The sequence below is a fragment of the Schistocerca cancellata genome, chromosome 3 (assembly GCF_023864275.1).
Source record: "Schistocerca cancellata isolate TAMUIC-IGC-003103 chromosome 3, iqSchCanc2.1, whole genome shotgun sequence".
NCBI lineage: Eukaryota > Metazoa > Arthropoda > Insecta > Orthoptera > Acrididae > Schistocerca > Schistocerca cancellata.
The window spans coordinates 438,238,059-438,250,411 of NC_064628.1; positions in this window are offsets into that span (position 1 = coordinate 438,238,059).

Below are 12,353 nucleotides of genomic sequence, written 5' to 3' on the forward strand. Positions count from 1 at the left end.
TGATGTGAAGGAGAGTTGCACACCGTGGCGAATGTTGTAGATTTAGTAACATCTGTCACATTGTAAATATGTAGGTATAATTGATTTGTCTTTTGTTCCATACAGTTATTTGGTCATATACACATTTTATCACTCACTTCTTCTTTATTGCATTTCAATTCCATCACCCCCTCCCCAGAAGGGGGGGGGCTGACAGCAGCGTAATACTCCGCTCTGCAGCCTACAGATAAAGTTAAAAAACATAATGAGGAGTTATAAAAATAAAAAGGGGTGACAAAATGGTGACTGTTTAAAACTGGTACATGGCGATAAAGTTGTGAAGAAAACATAAAAAAACAAAGAGGTCGGTGATGCTGATTAAAAACACTTAGGAAACAAACATGCACAATTAAAAAACATGGCTACAGTCTGGTTTCTGTTCGCAGCTCTTTAAAAAGGGGACGCACAACACTGAACACTCACGGAAAACACTGAACTGTAGAGTACGAAGGCGTATGGGTATGAAGGGGGGGAGGATCCCGACAGTTTATGGGGAGGGGGGAAGGGGGAGAGCCGTTGGAGGGAGAGGGCACAGAAAAAGGGTGGGGGAGCAGGACTAACGCGAGAAAGGAGTGGGGAAGACAGTGGAGGGGGAAGAAAAAGGACTCAAGCAGTGGGTAGGGGTCTGCCTCTTGTATCGGTATATCCAAATGGTGTATACATGTTAAAACTACATTCAGATCCGATGATGGCACCTTTAGTGTGTTGAAATAGGTTATACAGTAAACAGTATTTAAGCGATCTTGGATTTTGAATTATTTCTACAACAGACTATCGCCCCACGACGCTCTATGTGTTCACTGCAAAACTGTAAACAGGTGATCGTACCGAAGCGAAAAACAGCTAATTCAGAAGTTGTCAAATACTCACGTGTGTTGGTAACTACGTGGAGAAATTTACTTTGAGTCTAAAGAACAACAGTATCAGTGTTCGTTCTAAACTGCATATAGCTCAGAAGGCCGTTTTCATCATTTTTATTATTTTGTTGCGGCGGAAATGTACAAGAATAGTAGGAGTTTCATTGACCACGCTTTAGTTAGCGCACGGCTACAGACTTCAGTAGTTTGACACGTGTACCTTGGGCTTAAGCCTGTCGCCCAGTACTCTCATAAAATAAGTGTGATGCCTATTAATTTCGACAGAAATGCTTGAAAGTAAATAATAACCAAAGACTGGGAGAGGCTAATATTTCGTACGTCACGTAATCAAAAGTATCTCATCACCACAGGTGCTGATTATTGTTGATGGAGTGACCGTATTTAACGACAGTGTCAACAATCACAATATAACAAATGGAAAATAAATGTGCCCTTGGCTGTATAACCAACTACCCCTAAGCTCACGTGAAGTTATTTAGTGAATCAACAGGAAAACTAAATCAGTAAGCTACCACCTTGCCAGAATACAGGTTTTAAATCAGTACACATGGCAATGACTTCTGACACCGGTGAGAGAACGTGTGTAGACTTGCAGAGAGGGACAGTTCGGATTTCAACGCGAAAGCGGACAGTCAGTCTTTGGGCAGCTATGAAGTTAAACGACTCAGAAAATATCTGGTTGTGTGGTATCGTGGGTCTTAGTCTCTGAGCAGTGAGCAGCCGCGCGCCTGGTGTGAACTCTAACGTTTCGTGTAAATGACGAGGTGGAGTATCGGACTTGTGTTTCGCGATGAGATTGTGGATAATCGAACTGTGTCAAATGGATATGCGTTCGAGTGTAACAGTATCTCTAAATACGACCACTTTCGATACTAGTTTGCTTTCTGAATAAACATTATACTAACCAAATCGCAACTGTGTGGTCTACACCATTTATGGGTCGTTACTTTAGTTCATAATATTATTATTACTGTTATTATATGCTATATTAACTTTGTATTTCGCAAACTTTCCATGAGTCAGACAATTTAACCAAAGGGTCAAAAGTGGCCAATTTAGGGCGTGTAATGCGACACTTGCTGTTCAACCCCTAGACGAGTTTGAGCCAAGACATTTCGATGAAGGGGAATCGCATGTGCGCCCGAACATCTATGGGATGTTAGCTCTCATCTTCACCACTTCTACAGTGTGGTCTGGGTCTATATCTGCTTCCGGTTACGCTTCACAATCCATTATCGGATTTCGGAATCTCTATCTGACCACGATGTAATCTAACTGAAAATTTTCCGTATCACTCGGTCTTTTCCAAGTATACCTCCTCCTCTTGTAATTCTGGAACAGAGTATTCGCTATTACTAGCTGAAATTTATTACAGAACTCAGTTTGTCTTTCTCCTCTCTCATTTCTTGTCCAAAGCCCACATATTCCTGTAACCTTTCCTTCTACTTCTCTCTCTACAACTGCATTACACTCCCCTATTTCTATCAGATTTTCATCTCTCTTTACATACTATATTACCCTTTCAATATCCTCATATACTTTATCTCTTCATACACATCTTGCGAAGTCGACATGTACACCTTAACTATCGTTGTCGGTGTTGGTTTGCAGTCGATTCTGATAATAACAACCGTATCACTGAACTTTTTGCTGTAGCATATTCTCTGGCCTACCTTTCTATTCATAACGAATCCCACCATCTTCTGCTGCTGTTGATATTACCCTATACTCATCTGACCTGAAATTCTTGTCTTCTTTCCATTTCACTTCACCGATCCCTGCCGTATCTAGATTGAACCTTCGCATATCTCTTTTCAGATTTTCTAGTTTCCCTACCTCGTTCAAACTTCTGACATTCCACGCTCCGACTCGGAGAACGTTATCCTTTCGTTGGTTATTCAATCTTTTTCTCAAGGTCACCTCCCCCTTGGCATTCCCCTGCCGGAGATCCGAATGGGGGCTACTCCGGAATCTTTTGCCAACGGAGAGATCGTCATGACTTTTTCAATTACAGGCCATATGTCCTGTGGACACACTTCATGTGTCTTTAATGGAGTGGTTTCCAAGCCTTCTGCATCCTCATGCCGTTGGTGATCCCTCCGTCTTTAGGGGCAGTTTCCCACCCCATGGACAAAAGGGTGCCCTGAACCCCTTTCCGCTCTTCCGCCCTCTTTGACATGGCCGTTGGCAGAATTAGGGTGACTTCTTATGCCGGAAGTCTTCGGCCGCCAATGACGATTATTAATTGATATTGAAGCAGTGAAGTGTTTCAAACCCGAGACCCAAGACTTTCGGATTACTAACCAAAGACGTTACGCCTAGGACACGGCTTCCGTAGCCAATCATAAATTTTTTCCCATAAAGGCCATGACCGTCTTTTCTCACAATGGTATAAATGTACTACCAGGTATGCGCGATTAATTTTGAAATAATGAAGTTTGCCTGTAGTCTTTTCATCCGTCTCGTTTTCATTTGAACTCCCCCTAAATTAAGTCAATACTCTTATTATTCAATGAAATGAGTTTCTTAGCTGGTCAATACCATCATTTTGGACGATCTTTCGCTAATAGCAAATCAGTTGCTGTCATTTGCTATTATAACAGACTTCTTGTCATCATATTTTACTAAAATAATACAAAAAGGTTACTCCTTTAAAAATTTGCCTAAACGTGATCGATATCTCGGAGGAAATTAATATTCAGAACTGAATAATGGATGAAAATAAAAATTGTATGGAAGAAAATAATCTGCAATATATGTATGTAATATAAATTAAAATTACAGCGACAAATCACGGAATAGGGTGGGATGGGACATCACCTTGTCATTCACGGCAAGTGATTTAACTGAAATAAAATCAGGAAGCTATGTCTGTATAAAACATGAACAGTGTTTCTGTGTCTTAATCGCTGTGCCTCCTAATACTTTCCTGCCTCCTTGTAGCTTTATCCAGAAATGAGATCTCGTTTCCGAGTAATCTTTCCCCGACAAATTGCATCAATAAAGGTAAGAAGTGGATTAAAATTTCATTAGACGCGACTAAATGAGATGAACTCAGGGCCATATTTAGTCTAAATTCCCAGCAGGTAGATATTAGCATACTTCCAATTATACAATGTTTTGCGCTCCTGGGGAGGGAGAGAGAGAGAGAGAGAGAGAGAGAGAGAGAGAGAGAAAGAGAGAGAGAGAAAGAGAGGGGGGGGGAGGGGCAAGAGATAAATGGAATTTGATTGTTCACATGAAATTCTGTACGAAGATTAAATTTGAAAATTCTTGAAAACAATAAAAAAGTGATAAATGTTATGAAAAAGAAAATTTTCGAAAACCCTGCTTCATGAGAGACGTAACGTGGGTCTGTGGGCTTCAAGTGATCAAACGAGTTCCCTTTGACTTTCAATTACTACTCTGATGAGCATTTAGATCACTAGCAACAATAATAAAATCGCTTTTACACATATTATCTAATACAGATTGAGGATCTTCGTAAAACCGTTCTGAATCTTCATATTTCTCCTCTGCTTATAATCTAAACCCTAAAGTTTATCCATTTATTAGTATATTAGTGCAGATTGCTCTTTTACTTTGCCACGTTCTGACAGTTAAAATGGCCACCCGTGATACAGCTCTTTTCTTCCGTGGAACTCCACTATAAATCACTGCATATTTATCAAATTCTTTTGCGCCTCGTAATTTCTTCATTCGTTCTGTTAATTACAGCAATACTAATTTATTTTCTAGAGAGCTCTCTCTCTAGTTTTTATTTGGCTATTATGTCCGCGACATTCCACGCCCTAACTTCATTTAGTCGGTAATTACGAAATCGCTCGCTCTTTGCTCTCTCCTTTTTTGTAAGTGTACAACCCGTGCTGCTATTCTTCTGAGGTTTATGACTGAATTTTATTTTATGTAAGAGGGACACCAGCCCTTCGGACAAAGCCAATCCAAGAGGACCAGGCACTCTTCTGTCATGGTGATCTTCCCTAAGGAGGAGTTGCCAGCCGCGGTGGTCTCGCGGTTCTAAGCGCGCAGTCCGGAACCGCGCGACTGCTACGGTCGCAGGTTCGAATCCTGCCTCGGGCATGGATGTGTGTGATGTCCCTAGGTTAGTTAGGTTTAAGTAGTTCTAAATTCTAGGGGACTGATGACCACAGCTATTAAGTCCCATAGTGCTCAGAGCCATTTGAACCATTTTTTTGAGTTGCCAGCACTGTGGCAAGATGTCTTTCCCGCACCACTTTCACAATACCATTTAAATCAGGGGCACCTTACCCTCCAGTTCAGACGTTCTTATGGTCTCCACCTCCACTTTCACTGCCGTTGATGTCTTCGCCGTAGCTGTGGCAAGTGACCCTAATGTATTACTATCACTCGGGCCAGGTGAAACAAGGATGTATACCAAGGGCTTCCTACTTCCCTTCTACATTTCTCAAGTCGTTTTGGGACCAGCTACGTAGCAGTGTGAATGTGTTGGGCTAATTATAACAGAAATGTTTCTTTGCTGTTGTTTGCTCTTATTCGTTGGCAGCAAATAGTTTACTGTGCCTGACGGTACAACAAGCATTTCACAGTATTTATCGAACCGTATGTTCACTATTCCGATTTTGATATGAAGATCTGCCGAATTTTCTCTTAATGTTTATTGGTAATAGTCAATCTGTTTAAATTGTGTGTTAGAAGCACCGGTTGAATTGCTATAGGACGATAAATTCGCTTTCGGGTAAGCAGTGTTGCAGTGTGTGAGTGAAATGAAGGTGCTCAGCCAAACATAAGCTGGTTCTGAGAAGGAAGAGCCCACTCTGCCCACACATGACAAGAGCTAACCTTCCAGGTCCATTGTAGTGACAGAAAAGGAACACTAGAAAGCTTCACCATAACTTGAGACACACTCATGTACTTTTCAGTTAGGACGGACATAATGGATGGGCCCATCGTTTCTAAAAAAAACTTTGCTGAAAAAATGAGGTTTTTTGACAATTGCGCATTACATTTAAGAAGACAGAAATTCAGATTCTTTGTGCATTGAAGATGTTCTCATGGTACTGGAATAACCCACATGGCACATAAAAGAGCGGCCACACGACATCAACATTAACTGAAAAATTGACTGCAGTTGAGTCTCCAGGAAATTTATAACTTGCGTATTCCTAGCAGGCAGGTTCCTACCTAAAGAGTTCGTAGGAGCGAGTGCTAATACTGATATTCGAAGATCCCTTGCATTTCACTACCCATGTGGTTCTTAAGTCTAGGTTTACAGTGTGATAAAACTATTCTGTAACGTTACTGGGATTTCCAAAAATGTATACCAATATACTACTCAGCTTTATGCTCGGAAATAAAACTATTAAAATCAGGACGCCACATCTGATAAATGGAAAGTCCACCATAATTATGAGCCACGTTGCGATCTCACTCTTATAGATTACAGCTGCGACTCCGAAACATTACCGGCTCCCTCCATGGTCCCACAAACAGTGTACGGTTTGAATTTGTCCATAGAGTTCTTTTGTCGCTCCGAAGAGGGCGCATAGGCACTCATATCGCCCACGGCCTAAACGACAGCATCAAACACAGAACGGACTTATGACTGATATGTTTGACAAGTGCTGACTGATACAGAAAAACAGGTAGGAAGCACATTTTAAGAAGCGAAGCGCGCAAGTCGACCTGCTTCTTCCATCCTGGCAAACACGTTCCGCAACTTAGATCCGATCTTATATATCTAGATTATTTGTATGTTCGTAATGTGACATTGTGTGGAACTGCTTCCTGATCAATACATAAAAACGGATGTACATATGTACGTACCACATCTTCTCCAAAATTACTGGACCGATTTCAAATAAATTTGGTACACATATCGCTTGCGGTCTGGGGTAGAATCAATGTGGGGGTAAGAAAAAACCTATTCATCGAAGGGATCGGGGTGGCTGTTCGCAAAATTGCCACACATGCTTCGTCCAGTGTTTGAGGATGAGAGAACTTAGTATCTTGCAACAAACTTTACTTTCAGACCCTTTCAAAACTTTTTCTCGCTGGTAACCCCCAGAAAATGATGAAAAGAATTATGGCATAGTACATTTTCGTTGTTTATTCAGTCAAACTGCCGCATGAGGCACGACTTTCTCTTTTGTAAATTCTTTACTACTAACTGTATTCGTAAAATATTTCGCAGACAGTATCCAGATACACTTCTGAATCTACTAGAAAAATTGTATCATTGTGCGATATATATTTCAGGTCATGTAACATCATAAACATAGAGCTACGTACACTCCTGGAAATGGAAAAAAGAACACATTGACACCGGTGTGTCAGACCCACCATACTTGCTCCGGACACTGCGAGAGGGCTGTACAAGCAATGATCACACGCACGGCACAGCGGACACACCAGGATCCGCGGTGTTGGCCGTCGAATGGCGCTAGCTGCGCAGCATTTGTTCACCGCCGCCGTCAGTGACAGCCAGTTTGCCGTGGCATACGGAGCTCCATCGCAGTCTTTAACACTGGTAGCATGCCGCGACAGCGTGGACGTGAACCGTATGTGCAGTTGACGGACTTTGAGCGAGGGCGTATAGTGGGCATGCGGGAGGCCGGGTGGACGTACCGCCGAATTGCTCAACACATGGGGCGTGAGGTCTCCACAGTACATCGATGTTGTCGCCAGTGGTCGGCGGAAGGTGCACGTGCCCGTCGACCTGGGACCGGACCGCAGCGACGCACGGATGCACGCCAAGACCGTAGGATCCTACGCAGTGCCGTAGGGGACCGCACCGCCACTTCCCAGCAAATTAGGGACACTGTTGCTCCTGGGGTATCGGCGAGGACCATTCGCAACCGTCTCCATGAAGCTGGGCTACGGTCCCGCGCACCGTTAGGCCGTCTTCCGCTCACGCCCCAACATCGTGCAGCCCGCCTCCAGTGGTGTCGCGACAGGCGTGAATGGAGGGACGAATGGAGACGTGTCGTCTTCAGCGATGAGAGTCGCTTCTGCCTTGGTGCCAATGATGGTCGTATGCGTGTTTGGCGCCGTGCAGGTGAGCGCCACAATCAGGACTGCATACGACCGAGGCACACAGGGCCAACACCCGGCATCATGGTGTGGGGAGCGATCTCCTACACTGGCCGTACACCACTGGTGATCGTCGAGGGGACACTGAATAGTGCACGGTACATCCAAACCGTCATCGAACCCATCGTTCTACCATTCCTAGACCGGCAAGGGAACTTGCTGTTCCAACAGGATAATGCACGTCCGCATGTATCCCGTGCCACCCAACGTGCTCTAGAAGGTGTAAGTCAACTACCCTGGCCAGCAGGATCTCCGGATCTGTCCCCCATTGAGCATGTTTGGGACTGGATGAAGCGTCGTCTCACGCGGTCTGCACGTCCAGCACGAACGCTGGTCCAACTGAGGCGCCAGGTGGAAATGGCATGGCAAACCGTTCCACAGGACTACATCCAGCATCTCTACGATCGTCTCCATGGGAGAATAGCAGCCTGCATTGCTGCGAAAGGTGGATATACACTGTACTAGTGCCGACATTGTGCATGCTCTGTTGCCTGTGTCTATGTGCCTGTGGTTCTGTCAGTGTGATCATGTGATGTATCTGACCCCAGGAATGTGATAATAAAGTTTCCCCTTCCTGGGACAATGAATTCACGGTGTTCTTATTTCAATTTCCAGGAGTGTAAAAATGAAACTGCAGGGCGAAGTTCGCTAGAGATACAGGTGAAGTATGGGTACAAAAACCTGTAAAATATGCTAAATACATGTGCAATATACGTGACGTTTACGTCTGTGAGCCCGCTGATCGATTTGAATCAAATTTGACAAACATATTTCTTACTATCTGGAAGGAAGTATTGTGGGGTAACAACCACAATCTCCTATTGGGATCGGTGTGATAACGTGAATAGAGAATGATGAAGGAGGAGATTAACAGACAGAGAGGAGCTATAAAAAGGACACAGGTAGGGTAGAGGTGGAGGAAGGGAAAATGGACAGAGAAATGGAAGAGGAGGCTACCGGGAGAGAGAGGAGAGGAGGAGATAAAATGAGAAAGGAAAGAGGAGGAAATGGAGAGAGAAAAGTGGAGGTGGAGATGAACAGAGAGAGGCGCAGGAGGAGATCGGAACTGGTCAGACAGTGGGGGAGGAAGAGATAGTTAAGGAGAGAGAAGATGAGATGAACAAAGGGAGGGGGAAGAAGAAATTGACTTGAAGGGGGGCAGGATCTGGACAGACGAGGAAGGAGCAAATGGACAGAGAAAGGGTCAGGAAGAGATGGACAGTGAGTGGGGTGAACAAGATGGACAGAGGTAGGTTCGAGGAGATGAACAGAAATGGGGTGGGGGATGAAATGGACAAACTGAGGGGTAAAAAGAAGATGGACTAATGAAAAAATCGGAATAAATTCATACTCCGGCAACACCTGGTACTCAGAGAACAAACTAATAAAATCAGGTATGCCTTTTCAAACTAATGTTATCACATTTCTGCATCACTTGCTTGAGACTTATAATTGAATTGATTTCATTAACTGCAGCATATTTCCTTGTCACATCCCCTCACTTATAATTATCATTTTAACCTTTATTTTCAAACTTATACTTGTGTGCAAAAGGGACGAAAGTAATTTTCGCAAGATGCGTCACTGCCATGCAACGTAGCTCGATAAAACTTGGACTTTGCATAGGAAGAACTGCTACAATATGGCACTGAAGGTAACTGAAAGAAATACGCTGTGACACTGTCGGAACTGACACTTTTACTTAGAGACAATAATCAATGGGTCTTTGAAACGTACTCCCATCCAGCCAACAAGGTGGGTAAGCAGTTCTTCTGGTAGAGCGTTGCATTCCCCAGCCAGTGCAGTTGACCACTGCTGGAATGTTTTTGATGCATGTGGACGTTCTGCATTAAGTTTATCTACGGTGTCTACATACACTCGATGGGATGTAAGTCGGGGGAAAAGGCAGGCCAGCCCATACACCGAATATCCTCTCGTTCCACGAGCTCCTCCAACTGCGCTGATAGATGCGAGTGTGCACTACCACCCGTGAAACTGACAGAACCGAATGCATCCCTCATAAGTGGAAGGGTCACAATGTCATAATCACTTTGGCGAGTGTTCCGTGTTCGAAGATGTGGAGATCAGTATGCTCATGCAACATTATACCTCCCCACACCATTCACCAGGGCCTCCAAAACAACGATGGACGTATTCTGATGTGGAAAGAGGTTGGATCACCTAATACAGCAAGGAACACTGTCGTTCGTAACGGTTTTGGTGATCCAAGTGTTACGGTGTATTGAGGCATAATATTTCATATTGCCTAAGCGCACTGCCCCACAAATCTTTGAACACGTTACAGTCACCGGTCAGCCTTATTATAGCAGTGTACTTCTTCCAGATTTGCGGCTTTTCAGATATGAATTCCGCCATGACTTCATTTTCATGGATTGCAATGTGCGACCGCATCGATAAAGGTGCAATGAGGTCTTGCAACGATATTCGGCGAATGTACTGGTTTGCCCATACCCCCAATTTAAAGCCCATCGATCATTTGTGGGTTGCGTTGGGGTGACGTATGACTATTTTAGCATTTCCATATGCACCAACTACCTCCAGCAGTTATCCAGCGCACTGGTGGATGAATTGAAAGCCCTATCACAACAACACCTTACCAAACCTGTGGCGAGCGTGGGGGACATTGCAAAGCATGCATTGACGTTTGTGGTGATCACGCACCCTTAAAAATCGAGTGTCGCCTTTTGTAATGTCCAGCGTATTGTCATGGACAGTGGTGACTTCAATGTTACTATTGTCTTTGAATAAAACTGTTATTCCTTTTATTCTAATTGATTATTTCTTAGCTACCTTCTGTGCTACACTGTTGCAGTCCTACCTATGTATGATTCAAGTCTGATGTGGTTATGTTACTTCACAGTGGCGCGTCATGCGAAAGTTACTTTCATCCTCAAGGTTTGCTTACCAGTGTGTTACTAATCTGAAAGCAGTTTACCACTTTCAGCAGTGTTGCAGAATGGCATATACACTGACGGAAAAAAAATCGCAACGCCAAGAATGAATTGTGTGACAAAGAAAAGTTGGTAGGCGTGCTTGTACATCTAGAAGATGGTGTCTATTCAGATTTCGCGCCAGTCGTATAAGAGTGGAGCTAGTATTGTCACTACGAGGATGCAGAGCGGGTTCGCTTTAAACAAACTGTAACGGTCGTATGCATTAGTAACCTTTGAGTTTGTACTACGTGAGGTGATGTTTGTCCAGAACGCCTTTAAGGCTATAAAGACGGCATTATCATCATCTTACTTCTGTGATATTGCAGAAATACTTGATTGCTATCAGACATGGTTACGAGAATGAAAGGTCGGAGAAGACCGAGCTCTGGACGTCCACGGGTCTCTACCGAAAGGGAAGACCATTCTGTTCGGCGTATAGGTCTGGCGCATCATACTGCATCTGAAACAGCAATTTCAGCAGGGGGTGGCACCACAGGGACACAAAAACCTGCTACAAATCGGTTACTTCAAGAACATCTGTGAGACGGACGCCCTGCAGCGTGCATTTCACTGACTCAAAACTGCCCCCAGTTTCGACTGCAGTTGTGTCAAGCGAGAGCTTATTGGATGCCTGGTTGGAGGTCTCTTGTGTTTTCTAATGGAAACTGGTTCTGCCTAGGTGCCATGGGCATGTGTTGGTTAGAAGGAGACCAGCTGAGGACCTGCAAGCAATCTGTCTGTTTGCCAGGTACATGGACCTCTACACCTATAGTTATGTTCTGGGGTGCGGCCTCGTATGACAACAGAAGGACTCTCGTAATTATCCTACGCCCATTGACAATAAATTTGTGCATCGGTCTCGTTATTCCACTTGTTGTGCTGCTATCCGCGTAGAGAATTCCAGAGGTATTTTCCAACAGAATAACGCTTGCCCACATACTGCTGTTGTAACTCAACATGCTCTACGGAGCGTCGACACGTTTCTTTGGCCTCCTCGATCATCAGATCTGTCTCCAGTCGAGCACATACGTGATATCATCGAATGATAACTCCAGTGCCATTCACAACCCCTGTATTGACCGACCAAGTGCAGCAGGCACGGAAATCCATTCCACGAACTTAGATCCGCACCTGTACAGAACAATGCATGCACCTTTGTATGCTTGCATTTAACATTCTGGCAGTTTCACTGTTTATATGTGTACTACCATTTCATATTTGCTATGGCTTATATCGTTCTTATATTAACCTGTTACCTTGCAATGTTAATCACTTAAATATGTTACGACGACAAATCTATTCCCGAAATGTCATTGCTCTAAATTAATTCTTTTTGCTATTTACATAATTTCCGTCATTGTTGTTTGAGCAATAAACTGGTATGAGAAGCCTATTTCTGAGATGTGTAACT